Source organism: Cervus elaphus, chromosome X (genome assembly GCF_910594005.1).
Source record: "Cervus elaphus chromosome X, mCerEla1.1, whole genome shotgun sequence".
Classification (NCBI taxonomy): Eukaryota; Metazoa; Chordata; class Mammalia; order Artiodactyla; family Cervidae; genus Cervus; species Cervus elaphus.
In genome coordinates, this window is record NC_057848.1 from 102,710,420 (window position 1) to 102,732,103 (window position 21,684).

Below are 21,684 nucleotides of genomic sequence, written 5' to 3' on the forward strand. Positions count from 1 at the left end.
ATACACAAAAATAAACTCAAAATGGATTAAAGATCTAAATGTAAGACCAGAAACTATAAAACTCCTAGAGGAGAACATAGGCAAAACACTCTCCGACATAAATCACAGCAAGATCCTCTATGACCCACCTCCCAGAATATTGGAAATAAAAGCAAAACTACACAAATGGGACCTAATGAAACTTAAAAGCTTTTGCACTACAAAGGAAACTATAAGTAAGGTGAAAAGACAGCCCTCAGATTGGGAGAAAATAATAGCAAATGAAGAAACGGACAAAGGATTAATCTCAAAAATATACAAGCAACTCCTGCAGCTCAATTCCAGAAAAATAAATGACCCAATCAAAAAATGGGCCAAAGAACTAAACAGACATTTCTCCAAAGAAGACATACAGATGGCTAACAAACACATGAAAAGATGCTCAACATCACTCATTATTAGAGAAATGCAAATCAAAACCACAATGAGGTACCATTACACGCCAGTCAGGATGGCTGCTATCCAAAAGTCTACAAGCAATAAATGCTGGAGAGGGTGTAGAGAAAAGGGAACCCTCTTACACTGTTGGTGGGAATGCAAACTAGTACAGCCACTATGGAAAACAGTGTGGAGATTCCTTAAAAAACTGGAAATAGAACTGCCATATGATCCAGCAATCCCACTTCTGGGCATACACACTGAGGAAACCAGATCTGAAAGAGACACATGCACCCCAATGTTCATCGCAGCACTGTTTATAATAGCCAGGACATGGAAGCAACCTAGATGCCCATCAGCAGATGAATGGATAAGGAAGCTGTGGTACATATACACCATGGAATTTTACTCAGCCGTCAAAAAGAATTCATTTGAACCAGTCCTAATGAGATGGATGAAACTGGAGCCCCTTATACAGAGTGAAGTAAGCCAGAAAGATAAAGACCAATACAGTATACTAACACATATATATGGAATTTAGAAAGATGGTAATGATAACCCTATATGCAAAACAGAAAAAGAGACACAGAAATACAGAACAGACTTTTGAACTCTGTGGGAGAAGGTGAGGGTGGGATGTTTCAAAAGAACAGCATGTATACTATCTATGGTGAAACAGATCACCAGCCCAGGTGGGATGCATGAGACAAGTGCTCCGGCCTGGTGCACTGGGAAGACCCAGAGGAATCGGGTGGAGAGGGAGATGGGAGGGGGGATCGGGATGGGGAATAAGTGTAAATCTATGGCTGATTCATATCAATGTATGACAAAACCCACTGAAATGTTGTGAAGTAATTAGCCTCCAACTAATAAAAAAATTTAAAAAAAAAAATTTTTTTCTTTGTTTTTTTTTACAGTCCTCTATTACTCCTCTATTACTCTTTAATTTTCATTTTTATAACCTACTATAAACTGGCAAAAAAACAAAAAAGTAAGAAAAGGAGACCCTATTTTTAAAGTGAACTTCATATATATTTCTCACATTTTTTGAGAAGAAGAAGACAAAAAGAAAGGCCATGAGAAAATACTCAAGGAGATAGATAATAGCTGAAAACTTCCCTAAAATGGGGAAGGAAATAGTCACACAAGTCCAAGAAACCCAGAGAGTCCCAAACAGGATAAACCCAAGGCAAAACACCCCAAGACACATATTAATCAAATTAACAAAATCAAACACAAAGAACAAATATTAAAAGCAGCAAGGGAGAAACAACAAATAACACACAAGGAGATTCCCATAAGGATAACACCTGACCTATCAATAGAAACTCTTCAGGCCAGAAGGGAATGGTGGGACACACTTAAAGTAATGAAAGAGAATAACCTACAACCCAGATTGCTGTACCCAGCAAGGATCTCATTCAGATATTGAGGAGAATTCAAAAGCTTTACAGACAAGCAAAAGCTGAGAGAATTCAGCACCACCAAACCAGCTCTTCAACAAATGCTAAAGGATCTTCTCTAGATAGGAAACACAGAAAGGTTGTATGAACGTGAACCCAAAACAACAAAGCAAATGGCAACAGGTCCACACTTATCAATAACTACCTTAAATGTAAATGGGTTGAATGCCCCAATCAAAAGACAAAAACTGGCTGAATGGATAGAAAAGCAAGACCCATATATATGCTGTCGACAAGAGACCCACATCAAAACAAGAGACACATACAAACTGAAAGTGAAGGGCTGGAAAAAAATATTTGATGCAAATGCAGACCAAAAGAAAGCTGGAATCACAATATTCATATCAGATAAAAAAGACTTTAAAATAAAGGCTGTGAAAAGAGACAAAGAAGGACACTACATAACGATCAAAGGTTCAATCCAAGAAGAAGATATAAAAATTATAAATATATATGCACCCAACATAGGAGCACTGCAATATGTAAGGCAATTGCTAACAAGAATAAAAGGGGAAATTAACAATAACACAATAATAGTGGATGACTTTAATACCCCACTCACACCTATGGATAGATCTACTAAACAGAATATTAACAGGAAACACAAACTTTAAATGACACAATGGATCAACTGGACATAATTGATATCTATAGGACATTTCACCCCAAAACAATCAATTTCACCTTTTTCTCAAGTGCATACGGAACCTTCTCCAGAATAGATCACATCCTGGGCCATAAATCTAGCCTTGGTAAATAAAAAAATAAAAAAATGAAATCATTCCAGTCATCTTTTCTGACCACAATGCAGTAAGATTAGATTTCAATTACAGGAAAAAAAAACTATTAAAAATTCAAACATATGGAGGCTAAATAACATGCTTCTGAATAACCAACAAATCATAGAAGAAATCAAAAAAGAAATCAAAATATGCATAGAAATGAATGAAAATGAAAACACAACAACCCAAAACCTATGGGACACTGTAAAATTAGTGCTAAGGGGAAGGTTCATAGCACTACAGGCTTAACTCAAGAAACAAGAAAAAAGTCAAATAAATAACCTAACTCTACACTTAAAGCAACTAGAGAAGGAAGAAATGAAGAACCCCAGGGTTAGTAGAAGGAAACAAATCTTAAAAATTAAGGCAGAAATAAATGCAAAAGAAACAAAAGAGACCATAGCAAAAATCAACAAAGCTAAAAGCTGGTTTCTTGAAAAGGTAAACAAAATTGACAAACCATTAGCCAGGCTCATCAAGAAACAAAGGGAGAAGAACCAAATCAACAAAATTAGAAATGAAAATGGAGAGATCACAACAGAAATCACTGAAATAGAAAGGATCATAAGAGACTACTACCAGCAGCTATATGCCAATAAAATGGACAACTTGGAAGAAATGGACAAATTCTTAGAAAAGTATAACTTTCCAAAACTGAACTAGGAAGAAATAGAAGATCTTAACAGACCCATCACAAGCATGGAAAGCGAAACTGTAATAAAAAATCTTCCAGCAAACAAAAGCCCAGGCCCAGATGGCTTCACAGCTGAATTCTACCAAAAATTTAGAGACGAGCTAACACCTATCTCACTCAAACTCTTACAGAAAATTGCAGAGGAAGGTAAACTTCCAAACTCATTCTATGAGGCCACCATCATCCTAATACCAAAACCAGACAAAGATGCCACAAAAAAAGAAAACTACAGGCCAATATCACTGATGAACATAGATGCAAAAATCCTTAACAAAATTCTAGCAAACAGAATCCAAACATATTAAAAAGATCACACATCATGACCAAGTGGGCTTTATCCCAGGAATGCAGGGATTCTTTAATATCTGCAAATCAATCAATGTGATACACCACATTAATGAATTGAAAGATAAAAACCATATGATTATCTCAATAGATGCAAAAAAGCCTTTGACAAAATTCAACATCTATTTATGAAAAACCCCTCCAGAAAGCAGGCATAGAAGGAACAAACTTCAACAAAATAAAAGCTATATATGACAAACCCACAGCAAGCATTACCCTCAATGGTGAAAAATTGGAAGCATTTCCCCTATAGTCAGGAACAAGACAAGGGTGCCCACTCTCAGCACTACTACTCAACATAGTTTTGGAAGTTTTGGCCACAGCAATTAGAGCAGAAAAAGAAATAAAAGGAATCCAGATAGGAAAAGAAGTAAAACTATCTCTGTTTGCAGATGACATTGTCCTCTACATAGAAAACCCTAAAAACTCTACCAGAAAATTACTAGAGCTAATCAATGAATATAGTAAAGTTGCAGGGTAAAAATTAACACAGAGAAATCCCTTGCATTCCTATAAACTAACAATGAGAAAACAGAAAGAGAAATTAAGGAAACAATACCATTCACCATTGCAACAAAAAGAATAACATACCTAGGAGTATATCTACCTAAATAAACAAAATACCTATACATAGAAAATTATAAAACACTGATGAAAGAAATCAAAGAGGACACAGTAGATGGAGAAATATACCATGTTCATGGATTGGAAGAATCGATATTGTGAAAATGAGTATACTACCCAAAGCAATCTATAGATTCAATGCAATCCCTATTAAGCTACCAACGGTATTTTTCACAGAACTAGAACCAATAATTTCACAATTTGTATGGAAATACAAAAAACCTCGAATAGCCAAACCAAACTTGAGAAAGAAGAATGGAACTGGAGGAATCAACCTGCCTGACTTCAGGCTCTACTACAAAGCCACAGTCATCAAGACAGTATGGTAATGGCACAAAGACAGAAATGTTGATCAATGGAACAAAATAGAAAGCCCAGAGATAAATCAACGTACCTAAGGACAACTTAACTTCAACAAAGGAGGCAAGAATATTCAATGGAAAGAAGACAACCTCTTTAACAAGTGGTCCTGGGAAAACTGGTCAACCGCTTGTAAAAGAATGAAACTAGAACACTTTCTAACACCATACACAAAAATAAACTCAAAATGGATTAAAGATCTAAATGTAAGACCAGAAACTATAAAACTCCTAGAGGAGAACACAGGCAAAACACTCTCCAACATAAATCACAGCAAGATCCTCTATGACCCACCTCCAGGAATATTGGAAACAAAAGCAAAAATACACAAATGTGACCTAATTAACCTTAAAAGCTTTTGTGCAACAAAGGAAACTATAAGCAAAGTGAAAGACAGCCTTCAGAATGGGAGAAAATAATAGCAAATGAAGCAACAGACAAAGGATTAATCTCAAAAATATACAAGCAACTCCTGCAGCTCAATTCCAGAAAAATAAATGGCCCAATCAAAAAATGGGCCAAAGATCTAAACAGATATTTCTCCAAAGAAGACATACAGATGGCTAACAAACACATGAAAAGATGCTCAACATCACTCATTATCAGAGAAATGCAAATCAAAACCACAATGAGGTACCATCACACACCAGTCAGGATGGCTGCTATCCAAAAGTCTACAAGCAATAAATGCTGGAGAGGGTGTGGAGAAAAGGGAACCCTCTTACACTGTTGGTGGGAATGCAAACTAGTACAGCCACTATGGAGAACAGTGTGGAGATTCCTTAAAAAAAAAAAACTATAAATAGTACTGCCATATGACCCAGCAATCCCACTGCTGGGCATGCACACTGAGGAACCAGAATTGAAAGAGACACGTGCACCCCAATGTTCATCGCAGCACTGTTTATAATAGCCAGGACATGGAAGCAACCTATATGCCCATCAGCAGACGAATGGATAAGAAAGCCGTGGTACATATACACCATGGAATATTACTCAGCCATTAAAAAGAATTCATTTGAATCAGTTCTAATGAGATGGATGAAACTGGAGCCTATTATACAGAGTGAAGTAAGCCAGAAAGATAAAGACCAATACAGTGTACTAATGCATATATATGGAATTTAGAATGATGGTAACGATAACCCTATATGCAGGACAGAAAAAGAGACACAGATGTATAGATCAGACTTTTGGACTCTGTGGGAGAAGGCGAGGGTCAGATGATCTGAGAGAATAGCGTTAGAACATGTATATTATCAAGTGTGAAACAGATCGCCAGCCCAGGTTGGATGCATCAGAGAAGTGCTCAGGGCTGGTGCACTGGGAAGACCCAGTGGGATGGGATGGGGAAGGAAGTGGGAGGGGGTATCAGGATGGGGTACACATGTAAATCCATGGATGATTCATGTCAACGTATGGCAAAGACCACTACAATATTGTAAATTAATTAGCATCCAACTGATAAAAATAAATGAGAAAATAAAAAATTAAAAATTAAAAAAAAGAAGTAGGAAACATTTAGTGGCTATATATTAAACCTTAAAATCAGAAGAATGATTCTTCTTTTTAAAAATTGTTTTAGCTATTCTAGACTTGTGCGTTTCCATATTAATTCTAGAATAAGTTGTCTATGTCTTCAAAAAACTTGGAATTTTAATAGAAATAACATTAAATTCAATTTGGGGAGAATTCGTAGCTTTGCTATATTGAGTTTTCCATTCCATGGGCATGTTATGTCTTTTATTTAGGCCTCCTTTGATTTCTTTCATCATCATTTAGTTGTTTTAAGCATAGAGAACCTGTACATACTGAGTATATACCTAAATATTTCATTTATTTTGCAACAATTATAAATAGTATTGTGCTTTTAATTTTGGTTTCCACATGTTCATTATTAGGATATAGAATTAAAATTGATTCTTGCTTAACTCATTAGCTTCTGAGGTTTTTGTACTTTTGTTTTTTTTGTTTTGTAGAGTGCAGTGGAATTTCTGTGTAATAATTTATGTCATCTACACATAGAGGTGGTTTTATTATTTTCTTTACAATTTGTGTACCTTTAATCTCTTTTCTTAGCCTCATTGTACTGGACAAAACTTCCTGTAAAATATCAAGAGTGATAAGATCAGATACCCTTCCCATTCTTAGGGGGGAAGCATTCAGTTTTTCACCATTAAGTACAATATTAGCTCAAGAACTTTTGTAGGTGATCTTTTTCAAGTTGAGGCAATTTCCCCTCTATTGCTAACTGTTGACAGTTTTTATCATCAATAAGTGTTGAATTTTGCCAAATGTATCTTCTGGATACACTGATATGATCAAATGATATTTCTTCTTTAGTCTGTTACTATGATGGATCACTTTAATTGATTTTCAAATGTTGAAGCAGTCTTGCACATCTGGAATAAAGTACACTTGGTCATGGTGCGTAATTCTTTTATACCTTGTTGAATTCAGTTTGCTAATATTTTATTGGGATTTTTACATCTAAGTTCATGAGATATATCTATCTGTCATTCTTTTTAATGTTACACTGTCTTTGTCTGGGTAGCAACAGGATACTGGCCTCATATTTTAGTTGGGAACTGTTCATTCTTCTTTGAATTTGGGGGGAAAATGTGTAGAATTGATATTAATCATCCTTTAAATATTTTGTAGCAAGAACTATTTCAGCTTGGTTGAGTTTTTTTATTTTGTGGTTCTCAAGAAACCGTTCTACTTCTTCTAAGTTGTGCAATTTACGAATGTAAAGTTGTTCAGTCTTCCCTACAACCCTTTTAACAGTTAAAGAATCTGTAGTGATGTCTCTTGCTTTATTCCTAATATTGGTTATTTGTGTCTTTTCTATTATTTAACACTTTTGACAGAGGTTTATCAATTTTATTGATATTTTAGGAAATCAGTTTTTATTTCATTGATTTTTCTTTAATGCTTTCCTATTTTTAATTTTACTTTTATCTTTATTATTTCATTCTTTCTGTATGGTTTAGTTTTTTTGTTCTTCTTTTTCTAGTTTCTTAAAGAACCTAGATTATTGATTTGAGACCTCTCTTCTTGTTTATTACAAACATTTAGTACTATGCATTTCTCTCAGTATTACTTAATTGCATTCTCTATATTTTCTTGTGTTTATTTTTTATTTTCACCTAGTTCTAAGTATTTTTTTTTAATTTCCCTAGAAAGAATGGATGCTTTTGATCTGTAGTGCTAGAGAAGACTCTTGAGAGTCCTTGGACAGCAAGGAGATCAAACCAGTCAATCCTAGAGGAAATCAACTCTGAATATTCATTGGAAGAATTGATGCTGAAGCTGAATCTCCAATACTTTGGCCATCTGATGCGAAGAGCTGACTCACTGGAAAAGACCCTGATACTGGGAAAGATTGAGGGCAGGAGGAGAAAGGGGAAACAGAGGATGAGATGGTCGAATGGCATCATTGACTCAATAGATATGAGCTTGAGCAAACTCCAGAAGATAGTGAAGGACAGGGAAACCTGGTGTGCTGCATTCTATGGAATCGCAGAGTCAGACACAACTTAGTGCCTAAACAACAGAGTTTCTCTTTTATTAATGGATTATGTGGTAATGTATTGTTTAATTTTTAAGTATTTGGAAATGTTCATGTTGTCTTTCTGTTATTGACTTCTAATTTAATTTCATCATGGTCAAAGAACATAAATGTATAATTTCAACTCTTTTACATTTGTTAAGGTTTGTTTTATGGCCCTGGATACAGTCTGTATTACTGATTGTTCAGTAGAGGCTTGGAAGAATGTTTTATCTAATGTTGTTGGGTGGAGTGCTCAATATATACCAATTAGATCCTGTTAATGGATTGTACTGTTTAGATCTATATGCTTGATGATTCTTTTCTCTAGCAGTTCTATCAGGTGCTAAGAGGGACAGGTTGGAATCCCCAACTATACCTGTAGGTTGGTCTCTCCTCCCCCCAACTCTATCAGTTTTTGCTTCATGTATTTATTTTGAGGTTCTATTGTTTGATGGATAGACATTTAAGATCATTATGTCTTCCTGGTGGATTTATCCTTTTGTCACTATCTAGTGTCTCCTGTCTCTGTAATTTTTTATTATGAGGTCTACTTTATTGGAAGTTAATGACCAACTCCAGCTTTTTAAAAATAATCTTTGCATGGTATATCTTTTCCTACATTTTTAATTTTTATCAACTCATGTCATTGAATTTGAAGTGAGTCTCGTATTAACAGCATATAGTTGGGTCATTTTAAAAACCCATTCTGCCAATCTCTGTCTTTTATTCAGATCATTTACATTTTCTGTTATCATGGATATGTTAGAGCTTCAGTCTGCTATTTTATTATTTGTTTTCTGTTTGTTACCTCTGGCTATCTGTGTATGGTCAGGCCACTCAAGATGTTCTCTTGTTGTCTGTAATTCCCTGCTCAACCAGTGCTTGCTTCATCCACACCCTACCCACATGACTGGCCTCCCTATAAATATGCTCCAGGCCCCAGCTAGTGATAATTTTACCAAAGGTGCAGTGAGAAACATGCTACTCTGCTGGTTTCCCCAGTAACTGATAAGACATCAATTCTTCCTATAACTGGTAACTTCCTCCTGGCCCTGGGAATAAAGAATTCCACCATGACCTGCCTGCTGTCTCCACACATGGTGAGGTGTTACTCCAAGACCTTCCTTCAGACATGTAAGATCCCCCTATCCATTAAACTATTGATGTCTCTGTTGCTGACTCTTTCTTTGGTTTTGAAGCTGGCCAAGTACAGGCCTTGTAGACCTGTGGAGTGCAGCCCAACACTGTCATTCCTGTTTCTTTTTTCTTCCCTTGTTTATTACTCAAACATTTAAAAAATTATTTTAATTGGAGGCTAATTACTTTACAATATTGTGGTGGTTTTTGCCATAATGATTCTATCTTAAATTATTTATAGTGTTTCTGAGTGTATAACTTTGTATAGTTTTCATAGAGGTTGCTCTGGGTAATGCAATATGCATATGTGACTTATAATCCACTGGTTTCAACATTTTAGCACCTTGAAGTGTGAAAATTGTATTTCCATTGAGCCTCCTTTACTTCCTCCATATTTAAAAGGTCATTGTCTTGAATACTTGCTGATGTTATCAAGATAATTTTGCTCTAATCATAAAATATGATTTATAAATTCAAGAAGAAAAAATATTCCATGCTATGCATGTATACTTTTAGAACTTTTGGATACATATCATTTAGATACTATATAATTCACTCATTCAAAGTGTACAATTCAATACTTTTTAGTACAACAGTGTTGTGTGACAACCATCACAATCAATTTTAGAATATTTTTGTTCCTCTAGAAGGAAACCTTGTACTCATTACTGGTCACTCTCCATCCCTCAAAACTCCCTCCACCTCTACCAAACCAGAAGTCACCAATATATTAATTTGCTGTCTCCACTGCTGAAACCAGTGGATTTGCTTCTCTGAACATTTTGCATAAAAGGAGTCATACCATATGCAGTCTTTTTTTTTTCCTGTTTTTTTTTTCTGCTTAATAAACAGGCATACCTTTGAGATTTATTGAGCTTCACTTTATTGTGTTTCACAGATATTGCATTTTTTTTTTTTTGTTTACAAATTGAAGTTTTGTGGCATCTCTGCATTGAGCAAGCCTATCAGCACCATTTTCAATAGCATTTGCTCACTTTGTGTTTCTGTATCACATTTTGGTAATTCTCTCAACATTTCAAACTTTCTCATTATTATGTATTTGTTATGGTGATCTGTGATAAAATTTTGATGTTACTTTTGCACAAAGATTACAATTCACTGAAGGCTAGATAAAGGTTAGCATATTTTAGCAATAAACTATTTTAAAATGAAGGTATGTATTTTTTAAACATAATGCTATTGCACACTTAAGATCAGAGTATAAACCTAACTTTTATATGCACTGGGGAATCAAAAAAAATCATGTGACTTCCTTTTATTGCAATATTCACTTTATTTATTCATTTTTTTCATTTATATTTATTAGTTGGAGACTAATTACTTTATAATATTGTAGTGGTTTTTGCCATACATTGACATGAATCAGCCATGGATTTACACATATTCCCCATCCTGATCCCCCCTCCCACCTCCCTCTCCACCCGATCCCTCTTATTGCGATAGCCTGAAATTAAACTTGTAGCATCTATGAGATAGGCCTGTACTGTTTTCAAGATTTATTCATATTGTAGCATGTATCATTACTTCATTATTTTCTATTGCTGAGCTATATTCCATCGTATGAATATAGTACATTTTACTTATCTATCAGTCAGTGGACATTTGGGTTTTCTCTACTTGTTGACTGTAATGTATAATGCTGTTGTAAATATTCATGTACAAGACTTTGTGTAGATATACGTTTTTATTTTTCTTTGATCTATATCTAGAAGTGTAATTGTTGAGTCATATCAGATCATTAATTCATTTTTAAATTGAGTTGTTTGTATTTTATTATTGATTCTATTAAAAGTTCTTTTTATAATTTGGATAAAAGTCCTTTATGAGGTATATGATTTGCAAATATTTTCTCTCATTTTGTGGGTTGTCTAGTCACTTTCTTAATGATATCATTCACAGTACAAAATATTTTAATTTTGATGAATCTAATTTATGTTTTTCCTTTGTTATTTGTTTGCTTGTGTATGTGTGTGTGTGTCACATCTAAGAAACCATTGCCTAACCCAGGGTCACAAATGCTTACTCCTATGTTTTCTTCTAAGAGTATTACTGTTTTCTCTCTGACATTGTATATGATCCATTTTGAGTTAATTTTTGTGTATGGTGTGAAGAAGGAGTCTAATTCACTCGCATGTGGATAACCACTGTTTCTAATGTCATTTGTTTAAAATACTTTTTTTCCTACTGATCTTTTTTGCACCCTTGTTGAAAAATCAGTTAATTACATATATAATGGTTATTTTCTGCACTCTTAAATTGATTCCATTGATCTATATGTTTATCCTTATGCCACTGTCTGGGCTTCCCTGGTGGTTCAGATGGTAAAGATATGGGAGACCTGGGTTCAATTCCTGGGTTGGGAAGATCCCCTTGAGGAGGACATGGCAACCCACTCCAGTATTCTTGCCTGGAGAATCCCCATGGACAGAGGAACCTGGTGGGCTACATGGGGTCACAAAGAGTTGGACACAACTGAGAGGCTAAGCACAGCACACAGTATGCCACTGTCTTAATGTTGCTTTGTAATAAGTTTAGAAATTAGGAACTGTGAGTCTTCCAACTTAATTCTTCTTTTCTAAGATTATTTTAGCTATACTGACTCCCTTTAATTTTTACATGAATTAAAAAAATTGTATTAAGTGTGCAGACCAGTTTGGAAGAGGATCAAGGGAGAATGGAGAGTGTCTGCTAATGTGCACAAATGCTGTTTTGGAGGTGATTTAAATATTCTAAAAGTGATTCCAGTGATAGTTTCACAACTCTGTTAATATACAAATACATTGACTTGTACACTTTACTTTGGATGAATTTTATAGTATGTGAATTACATTTCAATAAAGATACTTAATTAAAACAGTAAATCTAATAATTAAATTTGGAATTTGGTCATAGCAAATTTAAAATATTAATGAAGCCAAATGTTAAATTTAAAACTCATTGAAACATTAAGTTCAATATGAAACCAAATGATAGTGTTGAAACTCAATGTGAAAGTCCTAACCTGGTTGCAATTAGTACTTGTAAGCAAAGAGCCCAATGACACAACTGACAAATGGCAATACAGCATAGCATGATTTCAAACAGGCTAAAGTTCAATATTTAGTCAGCTGCTACATTTATATTAAAGTTTTGTAATATGCATAAACATTGTTTTTTTGGTGTAACTCTTGTTTTCCAGATGTAAATTTATTCAAGGCTTCCACATCAATAGATTCATCCATTTTTGGTACTCATTGAAAACAAGCAGATATTTTCATGCTCATTGTAATAAAACAATTTTAATGGAAATTCAGTTTAGTAAAATCACAAGTCTTTTTATATTTAAAATTTTAATTGAAATATTGAAGTGTTAGCAACAAAAAAAACAGAATTATTAAGTTAAAAATATGATTTTAATTTTTCATATGTCAGTGAAATTATGTGGTATATATACACTTATCATATGTTGCCAGTCTTAACTAGTCCACAAGGTATGCAAGAAAGCTGAATTATTTCACACCTGCCCCTGCTTGCCTAAAATAGTAGCTGATAAAGATCATATTTTCTGTTTTGTCTGGGCAGTTATATAGTCCTTGTAGAGGTTTACCTGGCTATACTCAAGGTGGAGTCTCACATCTCTCTAGTCAAGCAAGAAAAAAGAAACTCCCTATTCATCACTGCCTGAAAAATACATAGCCCAATGGTCATTGAATATTGTCCAATCATATAAAAATCCCAGTCATCTGCACTGACCACTGGCAACAATGCAAGTGCTTCTAATAGAGGAATGCTTCTCAAAGTGTGGACACAGTTCCACAGGTAGTCCACGAGATAATTTGGGGGATACATTGGCAAGTATTCTAATACTTATTTATTTTAAGTGTGCTATGAAAAATAAATAATTAGCATGTCAGTATTGTACCAAGTATTACTTCTTTAAGATGAATAAAATTATGTAGAAGTATTAGTAATTCTTTACTTAGAATACCATCTCTCTTGTATTGTCTTTACCTCCTTTTGCTTCTTACTCTGATGCCTTATTTTGCACATTATCACATCTCAGATTATATTGTAATTTTTGTAGGCACACCTATCTCTAAAATAGATTGGGAGTTCCTTAAGGACAGAGCAAAATCTTTGTATCCTCAGTGCCCCTTAGTGCCTAATGCAATGGCTGGACCCTGGAAGTACTCAGTTAACATTTGTGAAATGAATGAATGTGGATTAGAGCTGTGGTCAGGATAATTACATTCTATAAGCATTGGTCTAGCAGCTATTTCACAGTTGGGGCTAAGCTACCACTGTGTCTCTAACAGAACTGGAAATTTAAAACTGCAAGACAGGAAATCAAACATAATTAATTCTCTATCAAATTAATTACATTAGAAACATTTTTATGCTGAGTTTTCTTATAATGATGAATTTCTGAATTAAGATTCAAAAGCAGAACTACTGGATAAAATAAAGGTTGAAAGAACTGAAATGTAATTAAAAGAGAACAGGCTCTGGAGTCAAGCTTATCTGAGTTTGAATTCTGGCAATTCAGCAATTGCTAGCTGTATCACCTGTAAACTGAGGACCAGAGATAATTCATATAAAGCCTAACAGTACCTGACACATATACAAACTCTTGCTGGTGGCTCAGTGGTAAAGAATCCACCTTCCAATGCAGGAGTTGGAGGTTCTATCCCTGGGTCTGGAAGATGCCCTGGAGAAGGAAATGGCAACCCATTCTAGTACTCTCACCTGGGAAATCCCACGGACAGAGGAGTCTGGTGGGCTATATAGTCCATGGGGTTGCAAAAAAGTTGGACATGACTTAGAGACTAAACAACAACACCTGACACATAGTACACTTCCAATAAATAGCAGCTGTCATTATTAATTTTATCTGGAGAAAACTAGGAAATATCTTACTAATAATCTCTAAGTAGTGACTCAAGAAGGTCTGACCCAAGAGAAAAATATAAAGAAGTTCCCCCTCTCATCCTGCTCTCATTCCCACCTCAATCCCTCTCACGATAGTGTAGTGATTATTACCTTCCCAACTTATGCCAAGAACTAATCTAAAGAACAGCTGGTCTCTCTCCCTTAAGTTTCTGGTATAGATATTCCTTATACAAGGAAATAAATCATTTTCTAATTCACACTCTCCTGGTGGCAAGCAAATAATTGTTTATAGTTAAGAAGATTTTTTTATCCAGTTTCTACCAGGTTAGACTGAATCATAACACTGTCAAACCAGGAAAGTACTTAATTAAGCAGAAGAGGTGACAATAAATCAGTGTACTTTGTTGGAAAAATTATAGGCCCAAAGTTGAAGTTGAAAACCTGATTTGTATTCTCAACTTACTTAGAAATCTTAGATGAGTTGCTTCCTTGTTCTAGACCTCAGTTTCTTCACTTATAGATAATAAGTTACATGCTGACACAACTGACTTACATTTTGGGGAAAAAAACTAAGCTGTATCCCCAATCACCCTTTAAAAAAAATAAAGTCCAGAGGACTGAACAAATATTCAAATATTAAAAAGTGAAACTGTATAATTTCTAGACAGAAGTATAAATGGATATGTTTATAATTTTGGCATGGCAAAGTTCTAAAACTTTAACCAATAAGTTATATATAAAAAGTGATGAGACTACATAAAAACTTAAATCTTTTGTTTGGAAAAAACCTACCACTATAAAAAGTTCAAAAGATGAAAGAGAAAAATCAAATAGAAAAATAAAGGATATGGTCAAATATTCACATGCAAAAATACAAATGGCCATCAAACATATATAAAGATGTTCTTCATTCATAGTTAAAGACATGTGAAATTAATACATTTTAAGACACTAAGTGCTGGCCAGGATAAAAGAAGTGGGCATGTGTTTGTGTTGGTGAGCTTATAAAGTAGTGCTTCTCTCCAGTGCTGATTCTTGCTACCTGTCTCTGAGGCACTTCTATTCCAATTATTATCAGAAATATCCCTCTTACAGTATTTCCACTACCTAATTTGGCATTCCAGAGCCACATTTCATTCTGGAACACTGTGCAAATAGTGTCTGGTCTCACTATCCCATTTCTTATCACTGCCTCTGCCTTGAGAAAAGTTCAAAGTCTCCTACAGTATGGCTCTTTTTTTCTCTTCTACTCTTTGAGACATGTTCTTCCTTTTGATACGGGACTTTCCAGGTGGCTCAGTGATAATCTGCCTGCAATACAGGAAACAGGGGTTCAATCCCTGGATCAGGAAGATCTCCTGGAGAAGGAAATGGCAACCCACTCCAATATTCTTGCCTGGAAAATCCAATGGACAGAGGATCCTGGCAGGCTACAGGTCATGAGGTCATAAGAGAGTTGGACATGACTTAGAAACTAAGCAACAACTTCTCTTTGACAAACAAGTTCCATAATTCCTAGAACTTAGCCAGTGTAGTTCTCAAAGCATAGCCATCAGTCACTGGCTGAGGGGAAGAAACACAAAAATTTGGCTAAATTCTTGAATTGAAAAAAAGATATACAAATTAATATTTAAATAAATTATCCTGCCACAATTATTTTAAATATAAAATTTTTAAGATGATTAAATACAATTGGATGCTACTTTAATGGGCAAAAGTTGGCATAAACTCACAAAATATTTTTTTCTGTTTTTAAGAGCTACACAAATAATGTTTTTCACAGAATAAAACATGCCTAATGAACCAAACTAGCTTGTATTACTTTCTAAAAATCTCCAGTGTGGGCCTTATACAGAAGAAATCAAGTGCTGAGTGACAATTACAATAAATTTAGAAGTAAACTAGAACATAAAAACAAAAGGAGACTGAGGGAGTAAGTCTATTTTCCCTTTAATCTGAATCAGCAATGAATACATATATGAAAAAGACTAAATAAATTATAATCCAACAAATAAACTATTGGCATATTTTTAAAAATATCTTCTTATTTGCATTTAAACAATTTAACACTGAAACCAAGGGAAGAAACTCCAAAGATATACTTAGTTTACTTACAATAATAAATATACATATAAATGCAGATTTATAATATTGTCACCAAAATATATAAAAATTGAGCATGCCCATTTGCTTGAATGACTACTCACTTCAGTATAATTTCCCAGGTTTTAAGTAAATGGGAAATGAGTGAAGTATGTCAGCTATTGTTTAACAAACAAATTGAACATAGACTGACAATAAAAACAGGATAGGAACAAACAAACAAACAGAGTGATTCCTTGAAAAATAAGTAATAGGGAAAACCTTGCAGTAAATGTTTTCCTCCAGGTCCTTAGAATTGAAGAACACAGACGTGTATAAATAATGTCCTCAAAATGATTCTTTAAAGATTATTTCTTAATGATTCTCCTTCAGTGGATCTTATTTTCTCTATTCTTCCCTGCACTCTTTCTTATCTGACTTTTATTAAAAATAGGCTCTAATCTCAATTAGACAGCATAGGATATTTATCAACTTTTTTAAATTAATTCTTTTATGGAAAAGGGGAACACTCTGCGTGGCTTGTGGAATTTTAGTTCACTGGCCAGGGATCGAAATTGAGCCTATGTAGTGAAAGTGCCTAGTCTTAACCACTTGACCATGAGGGAATTTCCTATTAATTTTTTCTAAATTATTTTTATAAGGATAACCAGCATTAGTGAGCTTTCTAATGAGATGGAAGAAGCTTGGACCATTAAGGTAAATTAAAATATAAAAAGCCAAAATGTAATTGTTTTAAACTAAAGACACCACACACCTTGTAGGAGTGTCCCAATATACATCTTAGTAGTTTATAAGCTATGGATTAATATCTATGTTTTTGTAAGACAAGGCTGATGCTAAACTATCAGAACATTTTTAAGATTTTAAAAGTCTCATATTTCATGCAAAAATATATATTCAGTTCAGCTCAGTCGTGTCCGACTCTTTGCGACTCCATGGGCTGCAGCACGCCAGGCCTCCCTGTCCATCACTAACTCCCAGAGTTTACTCAAACTCATGCCCATTGAGTCAGTGATGCCATCCAACCATCTCATCCTCTGTCATCCCCTCCTCCTCCTCCCGCCTTCAATCTTTCCCAGCATCAGTGTCTTTTCAAATGAGTAGATATTAACCATACCAAAACCACAAAGTACAGTAGATAAAATTTAGTAAATTTAAGGGATCTAGGATTTCCCAGGTGGCTCAGAGGGTAAAGAATCCACTTGCACTGTAGGAGATGCAGGAGATGTGGGTTCGATCCCTAGGTCGGGAAGATCCCCTGGAGGAGGGCATGGCAACTCACTCTAGTACTTTTGCCTGGAGAATTCCATGGACAGAGGAGCTTGGGGGGGCTATGGTCCAAGGGTCACAAAGAGTCAGACATGACTTAAGTGACTTAGCACTAGGTGAAAAATCCACATTCCCTCAAATTACCTTAGACCAAAAAACAAAATGTGAAAGTAGAATTTCTCTCCCCAACGTTTTCTACTTTCTTGAGGTCATTGAAAACTGACTAGAGAATTCAAGTTTAAGATTATAAAGAAAAAGTGTGACAAATTGATAGAGTAGCATTAACCTATATACACTACCACGTGTAAAACAGATAGCTAGTGGGAAGCTGCTGTATAGTATAACACAGGTAGCTTAGCCTGGTGCTCTGTGAAGACCTAGAGGGGTGGGATGGAGGGGTTGGGAGGAAGGCTCAAGAGGGAGGGTATATATGTATACTTATGGCTGATTCACATTGTTGTATGGCAGAAACCAACACAATATTGTAAAGCAATCATCCAATTAAAATAAATTAAAAAGTTATATTATTAAAAAATAAAATTCTATGATTTATATTTTAAAAAAGACTATAGATGAAATGAGGATCCATTGATAAACATAAATAAGCATAAAAAAGTAAATAAGCATAAAAAAAGTATCTGAAGCAGGCTGATGGCCAGGGTTTCTTCTTGAATTTTGAAGAAACTGGAATTGAACAAAATCTGTTTTTATCAAATATGCCTTATAGTTTGGGCTTTCCTGATAGCTCAGTTAGTAGAGAACCCGCTTGCAATGCAGGAGGCCCCAGTTCAATTCCTGGGTCAGGGAGATCCACTGGAGAAGGGATAGGCAACCCACTCCAGTATTCTTGGGCTCCCTTGTAGCTCAGTTGGTAAAGAATCTGCCTGCAATGCGGGGGACATGGGTTTGATCCCTGGATTGGGAAGATCCCCCGGAGAAGGGAAAGGCTACCCACTCCAGTATTTTGGCCTGGAGAGTTCTATGGACTGTATAGTTACTAACATTTCTGCATAAGCTATATAATTGTTAATATCACAACCACAGATACATTTTTTAGTACACAACCAAAAAAACCTACTGTGCATTTAATAGGTGATCTTGGGCATGTCATTTAACTCCTTGGATTAGAATTTATTCATTTGTATTCCAAAGTGATTAAACTAGAAATCTCCAACAGCCTCCTTTAAGCTTTAAGGTCTGAGAACCTAAAAATAATATTCCCTCAAATAATCACTTTGAAAGTAGGTAGACATTTTGCAATAAAAACATAAAACTGATTTATATTCCTTTATTTTCCCTAGAAAGCAGCTCCATCATTTTTACCATTGGAAACCTACTTTCCAGATCTTTCATATCAGGGATCACTCATTAATTCATGATTTTATTAGTCTCTGGCCTACAGTGAATAAACATAAGTTATGGGAAGATATATGTCTTCAGGACTATAATTTTTGTGTCTCAGGTAAGTTCTGTCACTTAAATTCTAAGTGAAATCTTAGCAAATTACTCAGATCAATTTTATAGAAGTCTCAAAAATAAGTGTATTTATGTATTTTGGCTCACTGTAGATTTACCATTTATTTTGCCCTCTGAAAATACCAACTGACAATGCATGTAAAACACAAATTTTAATTACATAATGTTAATTACATAATCTCCTCATTATTTGCTAACATAACAATAATTCTATTTTTTTCAATTTTTAGAAATATGTATTTTAATGACAATGGATGAGGCCAAAATTATAGATAATGTAATATGGAAAGAAGATAGTTATTACTAATCAAACAGTATTTTTGAGATTCATTGCATGCAAAGAAGTATTTGGAGAAATACTTACAATAGTGCAACATATATATCATTTTAAGCTATGAATATACAGAACATTTGAAGACCTCTTTTATCTTAACCACCTGGCAACCCTTTTCTCATAAACACTTAATACTTTCTTTTGGATTATCTGTCTCAAATATTTTAATATTGGTATTTTTCCTTTATAATTTTTTGTATCTTCCTGTGTCATTTCCCAATGATTACTAAATGGGCATGCTACAGCTAATGTAAGTTTGATAGCGGCAGTAGGCATGCTTAATACCCAGGGGAAATTAGAGAATCCTGTGGAGAATTGTCCAGCAATCAACCTTCTTTGTCATTAATAAACAATTTGTTCTGAAATTTTTATTAGACTGTAGTTGCTTTACACTGTTGTGTTAATTTCTGCTATACAGCAAAGTAAATCAGCTATATGTATACATATATTCCCTTGTTTTTGGATTTCCTTCGCATTTATGTCACCACGGAGCACTGAGTAGAGTTCCTTGTGCTATATAGTAGGTTTTTATTAGTTATCTATCATTTTCTTCTCAAGTGCACAGAGAACATGCCCATTGTAAATAACTAATTTAAAAAGAGAAATAAGCCAATGCATTTTTTTTAAATGAGCCAATAAAATTTTTACTTTGACAATTATATAAACATAAAAATTTTACTTAGGGCTTCCCCGATAGTGCAGTTGGTAAAGAATCTGCCTGCAATGCAGGAGACCCTGGTTCAATTCCTGGGTCAGGAAGATTCTCTGGAGAAGGGATAGGCTATCTACTCCAGTATTGTTGGGCTTCCCTTGTGACTCAGCTGGTAAAGAATCCACCTGCAATGCAGGAGACCTGGGCTCAACCCCTGGGTTGGGAAGACTCCCTGGATGGAAAGGCTACCCACTCCAGTATTCTGGCCTGGAGAATTTCATGGGGTCACAAAGAGTTGGGCACAACTGAGCAACTTTCATTTTTAAAAAATTTTACTTAAGGAATAATTTCTCAATTTTAGAAAAATAGTTTTAAACTTAGGGAATTCTATAGGATATATATATATATATATATATATATATATATATATATATATAGAGAGAGAGAGAGAGAGAGAGAGAACAGAAAATATTTATGCAAGGAAAAATAAGTATGTACAATTTTAAGTCAATATGAAGTTGTATGATAGTGGTTGGTGGAAAATATCAAAGCTTGCTTGAATCATATGTGTGATACAATTTAAAGTCTATAGTTTAACAAGAAGGTAGAATCTTTTAGGACTGAAATGATTGGAGAAGGCTTTTGTCAAAGAAGTGGTCATTTTACTTGGGTCTGAACTATTTGATAGACATTTGATAAGCAAAGGTATAAGAGAATAGGACTGCAATCAGAGGTAATAATATAGCAAAGGAAAAATGCCTAGGACAGATTGGTTTCCACAAAAGACTATCATAGTTAATGATTGAAAAGAAGAACATGAGGGTGGTGTTCAGAAATTAAAGAAATATTTCAACCTTAGAAAATTTTCTTATGCATGCATGACTATTTTTTTCAATTGGATAAGATACAAATCACAGATGCAACAGGTTAGACCAGAAGAAAGGGAAATTGACGAAAAAGAAAAATTGCTGACTAACTTAAGAGGAATCTTAGAGTCCACTGACCTGCACATTTTTCCTTTGCCTTCAAACTAAGCCTTGCCTCCCAAGATTCCTCATGATCATTTGTTTCAATTCACTTGGACTAGGCATTCTGTTCCCCAAACAAGCACACAGTTTTCTTGCCTCTGCATTTGCTGTAACAATTTATCCAATAGTTCAGAGCCAAGTCAAATACTACCTCCTCAACAAAAAAACTTCTCCAATGATCTCAGTCCTAAATGATAGTTTCCTTCTATTTTATTATTAAATTTAGATTGCACCACTCACATGATACAAGCAACTTTTTGATTTATAAATATGTGTGCATCTGTTTGCTTTATCCTAAATTTTTAAGGGCAGAAACTGTGATGCAATTTTGCATACCTCAGAGTTTTATAGTCTTATAGACTAGTCCATGAAAACAAAATCCAACTCACAAAATAATGCTAAATGCAAATTTGTTGAATGTGTTCCAGTGTTGACACATTTTTTATTCCTTTCATGCTTCTCCTTATCCTTATGAAGCAATCCTTATATTGAACCCAAATGTTGTGTTTACTTTCTAACTTTTGGTAAATAAAATGATTGAAACATATCTAGGTTCA